The 10,651-nt window shown below is 35.4% G+C and overlaps 1 long non-coding RNA gene across 2 annotated transcripts in view; it reads right to left on the reverse strand.

The window, feature by feature from the left end:
- LOC102165694 (uncharacterized) overlaps positions 1 to 9,660 on the reverse strand; it is a 134,763-nt gene extending 125,103 nt beyond the window's left edge. For both annotated transcript variants that reach the window (XR_014820108.1, XR_002336726.2), the window contains exon 1: positions 9,581 to 9,660. This is a non-coding gene — a long non-coding RNA (uncharacterized LOC102165694). The remainder of the gene's footprint in view (positions 1 to 9,580) is intronic.
- Positions 9,661 to 10,651: the final 991 nt, after the last annotated feature.

Consider the following 10,651-nt stretch of genomic DNA (forward strand, 5'->3'; position numbering starts at 1 on the left):
CTAAAATATGTATTTATTGGGTTTGATCATAATTTATTGTATGTAATATGAATGGTCAATGAGACCAAAGCATACGTTATTTCAATTATTTACAGCAATTTTCCAGATAGTTCTGCAAATGGCTATTCCTCTTGCCTGGAATCTGAATTAGGATGAAAGTATTCTCCTCTCTTTCTTTTTTTATCCCTAATTGTCACAGTTACTTTTACTTCGCTCAATTTTTCACTTTGATAATGCATATCTCTCCCAGTTACCAAATTTTCTCAAATAATTTTGTGATCCTTAGAAAGGCTTTATAAAGACCAGGAGATCACAATTAAAACAGTGGCCTGCATTAGAAGTACAAATACATTCACTCATTAACCTGGTAAATAAATGGACAATACCAGTTTAGAATGATATTGGTTTAGAAGAATGAGTAGTGAAAGGAAGAAAAGAAATTACCCAGAAAAAAAAAAATTGCTTGCCAAATGTGGAAACCTGATACGCTTTTTGAAGCAGTATCTAAGTAATTTTAATATTGAATTTCACCTGACTTCTAGCTGTTACCAACATAAGACCTAACAATTCACACACACACACACACACACACACACACACACACACACACCCATTCCTGTAAGTTTTGTTCCTGTGTTCCTGTGTTTGTCTTAAGCTCTGCATCTGTTTCCAACCCATCAATGAGATTTTTTGGTGACTGGAATTTAGACATGCGTAATGGACTTAGTGTTTCACTGTCTTTGTACAAGGGAATATATATTCTCATCTAGATCAACGTCCTCTTTCCTACATTAATACCTACAGCTGTGCCCTATCCATCAGATAAGTGGATGCTAACACAGATGTTAACAACCAAAAAAAACCATAAGTGAAAACATTGTTAGAAAAAAGTTGCATGTTCCTCGAAGCTAATTGTTACTGACTTGAGTATTTTTAAAACTGATCCCAAGCAAAATGATTTCCTAAGTTATTATTGGAACCATGATAATTCATATCCAAAGACTGATGTGCTGAAAGCAAAGGTTGAAAGCATTTGATTTAAAATTCTCAATTTTCTACTGCAATTTATGCATATGAACATTTTGTATACCTCAGGGTATACAAGCTGTCCCCATGAAAAAAATCACATTTTAGTTGAAAAATACTTTCAAGATGTGGAGCACTAAAGAGGGCAATTTCTGTAGCAGGCAAAGATAGCCACAAAGGAAAGTGTAACTGCTTGAAATCTAGATAAAGAAAAAAAAAAAATCAGTGGACTGGTAGTTTTTGACATGACTTTTTTGAACAGATTTAGTAGTAGACCCCATGCTTCCTTGCCTTATATTGTGAAAAGCTGACCAACCCACACCAGGTCTCATCTCAGAAGTACATGTTTAAGATTTATGAGTACATTTTGAGACTTTATGATTGCCATTTGATTTATGATGTGTATAGTGAATTTTCTAGTAATATGCAGGGTGCAGGCACTCAAAAGCAAAGAACGTATTATTTTCCAATCATTTTACATCAAAATACAGAAAGATATGAAAGTGGGATTGAAAAAATGCCACATTTCTACTATTCCCTGACTTGCTCTCCTCCTTTTCACTCTTGATATCCCCCTCTTCCCCAGGGTGCTGTGTTGTAGCCCATCCTGAAGGCATATTATGCTTTCACTACAGCTGCTGCTGCAACATCTTTGACCTATGTGCCCACTGTGTTTATGGTCCATATATTTTCATGAGAAATCAATGATTCTATTTTTTTTTTTCTAAAGGGACCCAGGAAGCCAAGGGTTTAAGGGAGGTTAAGGTCCAACTTGGCAGTATTTACAATTAGAGAAGTTTAAAATTTTTACAAGGGCTCTTTATATCATCATGTCATAGGCATAGTTTCTAAGTTCATAGAGAAGCTATTATTCAAAAAAAAAAAAAAGGATTGGACCAATAGCACTGATGAATATATCTATTCCATAGTTTTGGTGTTAAAGTCATGGAATTATCACTCTGATCTTGTTTAAACTAACAAGAAGCCTCAAATGTTTTTCTGACAGTAGACAGATCTTTGAAGACTTGGCCAAATAGTTAAAGCCGTGAGAGATATTCAAAAATTAATCGTCTATCATTATTATATTTGCAAAAGTTATGTTTCCAAAGAGATAAAATGAAAAGGAAAAGAAGGCAGGATTCCCAAAATGTTGAAGGTCTTTACAACTTGCAAAGGAGGTCATGTAAATATTAAGAGCCCAAGAAATACAAAGTCTAATCAAGTAATAGAGCATCATGAGTGGGAATTTCCCATGAGTAGTCCTGGAAAATAGACTTCTGATACTCTAGGTTTATGGCTCTAAATATGAGTGATTATAAATAGGGCTTATAATGCCCCATCAATGTCACAAAAAAGAGGCAGTGAATATTCTGTCAAATGTCTCTGTTCATTGTGTAGCCATAACTGAGAAGATATCTCCCAAATTGCTTGAGATGCTAAAATTGTTTATTTAAAAAATAAGATTCTTTAAACCCAGAGCTGGTATAAAATTAAGTCTGGAGAGGCCTAAGAGAATCAAGCATGTGGTGTTAACATCTTTGTATTAAGATATCTGGGCCTTTAGCTACTATAATTTGTAATGTTCCAGAGAATTTTTCCTATAAGAGGAAAAACGTTGTGATTTCAATTTAAAATGTGTTGCTGCATAATTGATTTCAACTTGTGATTTAAAGTTGAAAGTGTAAGTGAAATACTAATGAAAAGTATCGGACATTTAATGGAACTTACAAATAACCATTTTAATAAGTTTAATGAGTAAATGTACTACTGGAGCATTTGAACATTGGTCAGTCAGAAAATCAAATTACCCAAAAAGTATATTTGATTATATCAATAAGAATTTAGTTTAAAATATTTACCAATCTTTCTCTTAAACAACACCAATCAATAATTAAAATCTTCTCAAAGTATTATTAAATTCTTTGAGTTTTATAACTATATAAGTTGATTTATAAGCCTAACAAAGAACTAAATTTTTAAAATTTTTATCTGTAACAAATTTAATATTCATTTTTAAACAATAATTATTTTGTGCACAGACACATACATACACATACACATGCACACAAACCCTTAGAAAAATCTATGAAGTCACATTCATGACAAAGACTTTGGGATAAAAAGAATTTGGATTTTTTTCCTCTTAGAAGTAACTATACTATGCTAGACAATATAACAAAAAGTAAACAACAACTGTTAGGTATTAGCAAAATTGACTCTAAATAAATCGTGTAATTATTTCAACAGAAAAGGTGAAATAGCTTCATTGATTTTTTTTTCTTTTGAATCTGGTTAAATTTAATTATGTGAAGAGATACATCTAAAGCTATTAATTATCTAGTTGGCTTACAACATTCCTACTCTTTGTTTCTAAATTTTGGAAATGCTAAGTATAAATATAGTTGAAGCCACATTATCCACTGGGTTTTGAGCATTAATTTATCAGTTAATGGCAAAAAAGAAAAAAAGGTTCAAGCAGATAATCATTAGAAATAAATTTTAACATAAAAACACATTTGTTTGCCTTTCTCTACATATAGATATTTGCTCTGATTATAAATCCACAGATTAGTATTCTCCACACTCAAGAGTTCATTATCTAAAGTTTCCAGTTTTCGTCTTTAAAGTGATCCAAGAACTTAAAGCAGGGGCTAGCAACACAAGATACCATCAGCTGGTACTCCTTCTATCTGCTCCCACAGCTCTTGCTCATACTTAGAAACTCTTTTATAGTGACCCACCTTTATTGATTCTTTCCATGGCATGCAACGTGGTTTTCATAGAAACAAAGATAGAGCTCCTATGATATCTAGATACGCTGGCAGTTATGTACCTATGTCATGATATATAATGAAATGCATATCATAAAATCCTAATTAAATATAACCTTCTTATTTCAGTTCCCATGTCAACACCATAAATAAGTAATTTGATAATTCGTCCAAAGTGATTGCTGCCCGTTTAAATCCTTGACATGTCCGGCAAATCGGCAAAAGCTGGAAAAAATAAAAATAAAAGAAGGAAGGAAAGAAGGGTCTTCACATGAGGTTAAGCTTCAGTATTTTCAGCCTATGTTATTACATTATACCAGGCAACATCAAAAATCATCTATGCATACAGAACTGCTGTGCTTGTAAACACCAATTCTTTAAGTTTCGGGAAGTTTGGAAGTCAGTCACTAAACATAGCCATTATCAAAAATTAAATCATATAAACCTAAAGTTAAATGTTTACATCAAAAATCAAAGGCAGTATATACTTAAAACTCATCAGCTCTGGAGTTCCCTGGTGACTCAGAAGTTTAAGGACCCTGAGTTGTTACCTCTGTGGCTCTATCCCTGGTCCAGGAACTTTCACATGCCGTGGCCGTGACCAAAAAACGAAACCAACTTCTAGTTACTTTCATGCATTTTCCTTTTATCTATGTTCTTGAGGTTGTTTACATTTATTATTTATTTGTGGTGGAAATACCCCATAATGGTATCCTACTAATATCTCTTCTCAAATCTTCTCAGTGATGTCACATTAATACCTTGAAATGGGCCATGGAGGAAGTATTTATACCATGAAAATCAGAAAATACAGTAAACAGGTTATTGAGGGGGGTGGGGAATGGGTGTCAGGGCTCAGTAGTTAAACATTTACCAGAATACCATTGTACATAGGGTATAATATATGAATAAAATATACACTATAAATATTTTTGTCATGTTCTTACAGAGCTGAAATTAATTTTTGGACAATGAACCTTCAAAATGTTCCTGTAGGTCATTTCTAAATGTGTTACCCCACTGTACTCAAGAAGAAAGACGAGTGCTTTGGCAGGCTCAATGAGAAATCAATAAAACACACCCTGCCTTCCAGTTCAGACTTGACCCATTAAATTTCATTCCATTAATTGTTAAAAATAACTGTCAGCATATATTTTCCATTGTTGGCTGAGGGCCTAAATGACTTCATGTTCTATTTTATATATTTATGCAACTTTTACAAATAGCATTGAAAAAATTCTCACAACAACACACCAAAATGGACACAAGATAAAATATAAGAAATAATAATCACCTCTCCTCCTCACCTCTTCCTTGTGTACCAGTCACTTTGGTTTCCTGGAAAGGTACTTTACCTCCAACTTCTATTGGGCTATCTGAACTAATGGGTGGAAAATTGTGCCAACAAAATCTAAGTTGGTTTATATAAGAACAGAGCTACACCTAGCAAAAACTCAAGAAAACAAATCATCTGGAAGGAAGTGTCATAATGCAGTAGGCTAGAGTTTTGAAAGATACAAGGGAAAGAAATTTGAGAAATAACTGACACTATGAAGGAGAGCAATATATAAAAGAGATTTTAAAAATTAATAGCAGAAAGAAACATTTATTGATTATTAATTATGTAACAGGTACTCTTTTCGGTGGCTTACATGTCTGAATTCAACTTGATCCTCAAAAAAAAAAAAAAAACACCATAAATAGTCATGTAATTTTAGTATCCTCCATCTTACACATAAGAAAATGCTGGAACATTGAAAATAAGTACCTTGCTAAAATCAGTTGAAAATTGGCAGAGTTGGAATTCATACCCAGATAGTCTGGCTCTAGCTTACTTGCTTAACCATTAGACTGAAGATAGTTCACCTACAAAATATACTATGTAGCAACATCCAGAATACTTACAGAAAACATCAATGAAGACTCGACTTTCCAATACTTTTGGAATTAAGATTTGTGTTTCTTTTAATCATGCTGTCATGTTTGAACTGACCTCAATGGATACAGGTTTTTTTCAGATTATACAAGTCAAATTAAAACAATCTGAAAACGAATGTCCTTGAATGTGACATTGGAATTTGCCATTTAATGTGTTTTGACTAAGTGCTAAAAATTTGACAAAAATCTCTGTTACAGGGTACATTTTTTGCAACTTGTAAGTATAAAATTCTGCACCTCAACAACCTTTACAAATCTGATACTCTTATTTAGTAATGAGAATTTAAGACAAAAAAAATCATGTAGTTTGGATGATACTCAAGGAATATAAATTCAAAGTTTGGAGTTCCCTGGTGGCCTAGCAGTTAAGGATTCTGCATTGTCACTGCTGTGGCTCAAGTTCAATCCTTGGCTTGGGAACTTCTGCATGTCTCAGGCATGGCCAAAAAAAAAAAAAAAAATCAAAGTTTATTTTTCATTAGGTTAGATTTCATGAATATAAAGCCTAACCTTTCTTGACATGTGCCATCATTGAGGAAAACATCCACTTAGGTTGCTTGTGGCCAAAAGTCCAGTCTTTGACCTGTACTCAAAGGTTTATGTGCTAGAAATGCTGGAAATTAATGAAGTGGATACTTCACTTAAGCATTAGCAGCAGAGTACCAGGAAAAGGCCAGAGGGAAAGTAATAGATGAACCTGGGCTCAGGAAATAAAAATGCAGTGTAGAAGAAATATAATCTGAGATTGGAATCTTTGCCTTTTGCTCAGTCGTCCCCTACACCCAAGTCCTTTTAGCCTTTTTCTTTCTATAAAGGAGAAGGGTAGTTCATCAAATCTAAGATGGTTATCAGTTTTAAGATGCACCCCTGATTCATGTAGAGCTATTTTTTGAATCAGCCAAATTAACAATGCTTTCTTAAAACTAGAATTTTCATTTTATACTTGAAAAAATATGCAAAATATTATATATGCATGTAATGCTTTTCATATCTCACTCTTTTGCATTCATAAAGAGGAAAATAGAATAAAAATGAATTGGGAGAGATGATCAGATCTTACTCTTTTGGATCACTTTCAACTAAGACATAGACACCTCTGTTTTCTTATAAAATATCCCCCTCTGTGCCATCCAGAAAATAAAGGATGCTCTTAAAATATATTCCAATATTGTTTTTTGGGATCTTCTTCCAAGTTTCTGATATCCTGCAAGTTTTGATACTGGTGGTTCTTGATTTTAACTGATACTGACAAGGCAGGATATCAGGTAACAGTTAAGCCTTCTCTAGGCTCAACATTGTGTCCCCCCAAATTCATGTATTGAAACCTAATCTCTAATGTTGATGGTATTTGGTGGTGGGGACTTTGGGAGGTGATTAGGTCATGAGAATAGCACCATCATGAATACAATCAGCATCCTTGCAAAACGAGCCTCACATGGCTCATTTACCTCTCCCACCACGTGAAGACACAGCAAGAAGGCAGCCATCTATGAACCAGGAATAGGTTCCTTAGGAGGGACCAAACCCCATGCCTTGATCACGGACTTCCCAGCCACCAGAACTCTTGAGAAATGTTTCTGTCGTTTATAAGCCACCCAGCCTATGGTATTTGGATCATGTCAGCCTGAATGTACTAAGACACCAACCTATTAAGGTCCTTAGATAGTTTATGATGGCGACATTGAGGGTTTCAGATTTCCCATCGTGCTGCCAAGAAACAACAGCCAAGGTCAAGCACACACAAGCAATAACATATCATCCCTTCTACCTGTTCAGAGTCCATTTTAATATTACATCGTTTGTAAGATATATGCCAATTTCAGAAAAAGTAAAATGTGGAAAATGTATAGTGTAGAATTAATGACACTAATGTTCAAGCTGTTCCTTGTTAACTTGGACGAAATGATTTAAGAGTTTTGATATAATACTTTTATTTGTTAGAGTTAAATGATTGCTGATTATTTTAACCTGTCAGAGTTCTTTTGGTGGTACAGCAGGTTCAGGATCTGGCATTGTCACTGCTGTGGCTCTGACTCAATCCCTAGAACCTCCACATGCTGTGAATGTGGGGGGATAAAAAAAAAAGGTTAAGTGAATAAAAAGTTGTTTAAATAAAAAGGGAGTTCTCATCGTGGCTCAGTGGAAACAAATCTGACTAGTAACTATGAGGATGCAGGTTCGATCCCTGGCCTTGCTCAGTGGGTTAAGTGTCTGGCCTTGCCATGAGCTGTGGTGTAGGCTGCAGACAATGGCTCCAGCTTGGATCTGGTGTTGCTGTGGCTGTGGTGTAGGCCAGTGGCTACAGCTCTGATTTGACCACTAGCCTGGGCATTTCAATATGCTGTGGGTACAGCCCTCAAAAGACAAAAAATTAAACTAAATTAAAATAAAAAAGGGAAAATTTACCTGTGTAACTTTTTCTTTCAAATGGGTACTGACCTTTCTGCCCTCATAATCCATTATTCTGATCCCCTACATTGTTCCCTATGTTTGGATCTAAACAAATTATAATGTCAGCTGTTTGCTTTCCCAGTTTCTCCTCCCTTGGGCAGAATGCACTCTGCAAACCTGTTTTCCTTCCAGAAAAGGATCCAACATTGTGTAAAAATACCAAGTAGTAAATCACATAATAAAGTTCTGTCCATTTTGAAGTTTAAGAGTACAAGCTGTATAATCCCTTCTCTAAGACCTTGGGACAGACGTGTTTCGAATTCTTAATTTTCTTTTAATTTGATAAAGATAATACCAAACATGTACTCTGTCCTATGTAATCCAATAGGATCCAAAGTGGTATCCTGTAACCACGTATTCATATTTCTGCACTAAAATGCATGAACTGTGATACTTACCAAAAGGGATCAAGTCTACAAATGGTCTCACTTAAATTCAAGTTGGATTTTGCCTAATGAGATCATTATCAGATGAGTTTTGCCACCAAGTGAGTTCCATAATTCTTGTAGTTTTTCAAGCTACTGGATCTTAGAATGGCAGATAGGGAGCTGCGGACATGAGCTAAGCAAAAATATTTAAGCTTTTGCATCAAGTTTTAAGCATGAGCTAGAAGTGAATGATATTTTTAAAAGATGAAGGAAGAGGCAGGTTTGCCCTGTGCCCAAGGAATCATGTCACATGTGGACAACATCCACACCTGAGATGGGCCACGTGGCTCTGAAAATTTTCCTCGTGGCATAATCTTCTTTCTCCTTAAACTTCCTCATTTCAGGAAATGATATCACACACTACCTTTGCAAGACAAAAACCTTAGAGTTGTCCTTGACCCTTTTCTTGTTTCTTGTCTTAGCAAGTCTACTTCCCAAACAGGCCCTTTTGGAGCATATATATTATAGGGCCTGTAACATCCATTCTCTTCCATCTCCACAGCTACCACCTCAGTCCAAGCCTCTTCGTGTCTTCTCTGATAAAGTGACCTCCTGATCCAGCTTCTGTTTCTACCTGTAAGTCCCCACACAGCCCTTCTCCACACAGCAGCCGGAGTGATCTTTAAATTGCAAACCAGATGCCTCATTCACCAGCTTCAAAACTGAACTCGTACCAGATACCTCTTCTCTCACTCTCTCCCTTCACTCACTCTGCTTTATTTACCCTCATCAGCTTTCTCCCTGCATGCAAATCAGCAAGCTTCTTTCTTCTTTAGAAGCTTTGCATTTTCTGCTTCCTTGGGGATGCAGCTGGAAATACTGATTCCCCAGGCCTTTGCCTCCCTGTCTCCTTCTTCTTTAATTATCACCTCATATGTCAATTCCTGCCCTGCTTCCCATTTCAAAGTAGACCCAACCCCCAGTCGCTCAATACATGACCCTGGTAATATTCTTGAAGGTACTCACCATATTTGGAAGTTTTCTTGGTGAATTGCTTGCTTACTTACTCACTGGGCTGCCTCTACCTTCTGGAATGTAAGTACCACACAAGCAAAGACTGTTTACTATTCTAACATCAACATCTCGTATCTAAAGTACGATGGCACTGGGACTGATGCCCAGATTCCTCAGGGCACAGACCTGAGGAAATGAATGTAATCACTCAATTTCTATTGAATTGAATTTAACCTGCTTTTAAAGATTCAAGTGCCATTGTGAGAATATTGCTCTTCTATATAGCACAATGAAAAAAAATAATAGTTATTTCAGTCCCTTGGGTTTTGAAAAACATGAAGATAGAAGAGTTTACAGTGTCTTTATGTTGGAAAGATTATCTTCTCTGTGGAAAAAACCCGAGTTCAGGGGCCCCAGCTTTATTTCCTGACATGCTTATAGAAGATACGAATGAATTAAGAAACCTCTCTTGCGACAATAACTGAGTTTGCAAGGCTATCATTTTAGTAGAGACCAAAGCTCTGCCTTCCCATGTCTTTGACCTGAAAGGAGACATGTTTTCAGTAAGAAATTAAAATGTTCTGGTTTAATATTTATAAGACTATTAACCCTGTATTATAGTGAAGAAAATGCAGATTATTTATTAGGACAAAATCATCTTCATGTGATTCAATTAAAACTATAAGATGATATATTGCAATCAAATTGGGATAGGCAGGTCTCCTGAATAGATGCAGGGTGACCAAGATAAAGTCTCAAACTGTCCCCGTAGGATAGTTGTGTGCCTATTTAGACTCTCCTGCTACTTCAGCTAAATAACATTTTCTTTGGCTTATTTTCTCATTTCTTTATTATATTGGAAGAAAATATGTTTCCTCAGAAATGACATTCACACACAAAGAGTAGCATTTTAAATCAAAAAGTTGTCTCGAGGTTTTATTTTCAATTCTTCTTGTCAACACTTCTCCTTAATGCTAACTATATTTAGTGAAACTTCCTTTATAAGTGTGTAACGACCCTTGCAGCTATAACTATCCCAGTTAATATTAACAGCTAAAGTTCGAAGTGTGATTGTAAATGACT

The sequence above is a fragment of the Sus scrofa genome, chromosome 11 (assembly GCF_054392235.1).
Source record: "Sus scrofa isolate SSC_HxYL_T2T_F1_AM1 chromosome 11, Sscrofa_HxYL_maternal_Yorkshire_Landrace_v2.0, whole genome shotgun sequence".
NCBI classification, from domain to species: domain Eukaryota; kingdom Metazoa; phylum Chordata; class Mammalia; order Artiodactyla; family Suidae; genus Sus; species Sus scrofa.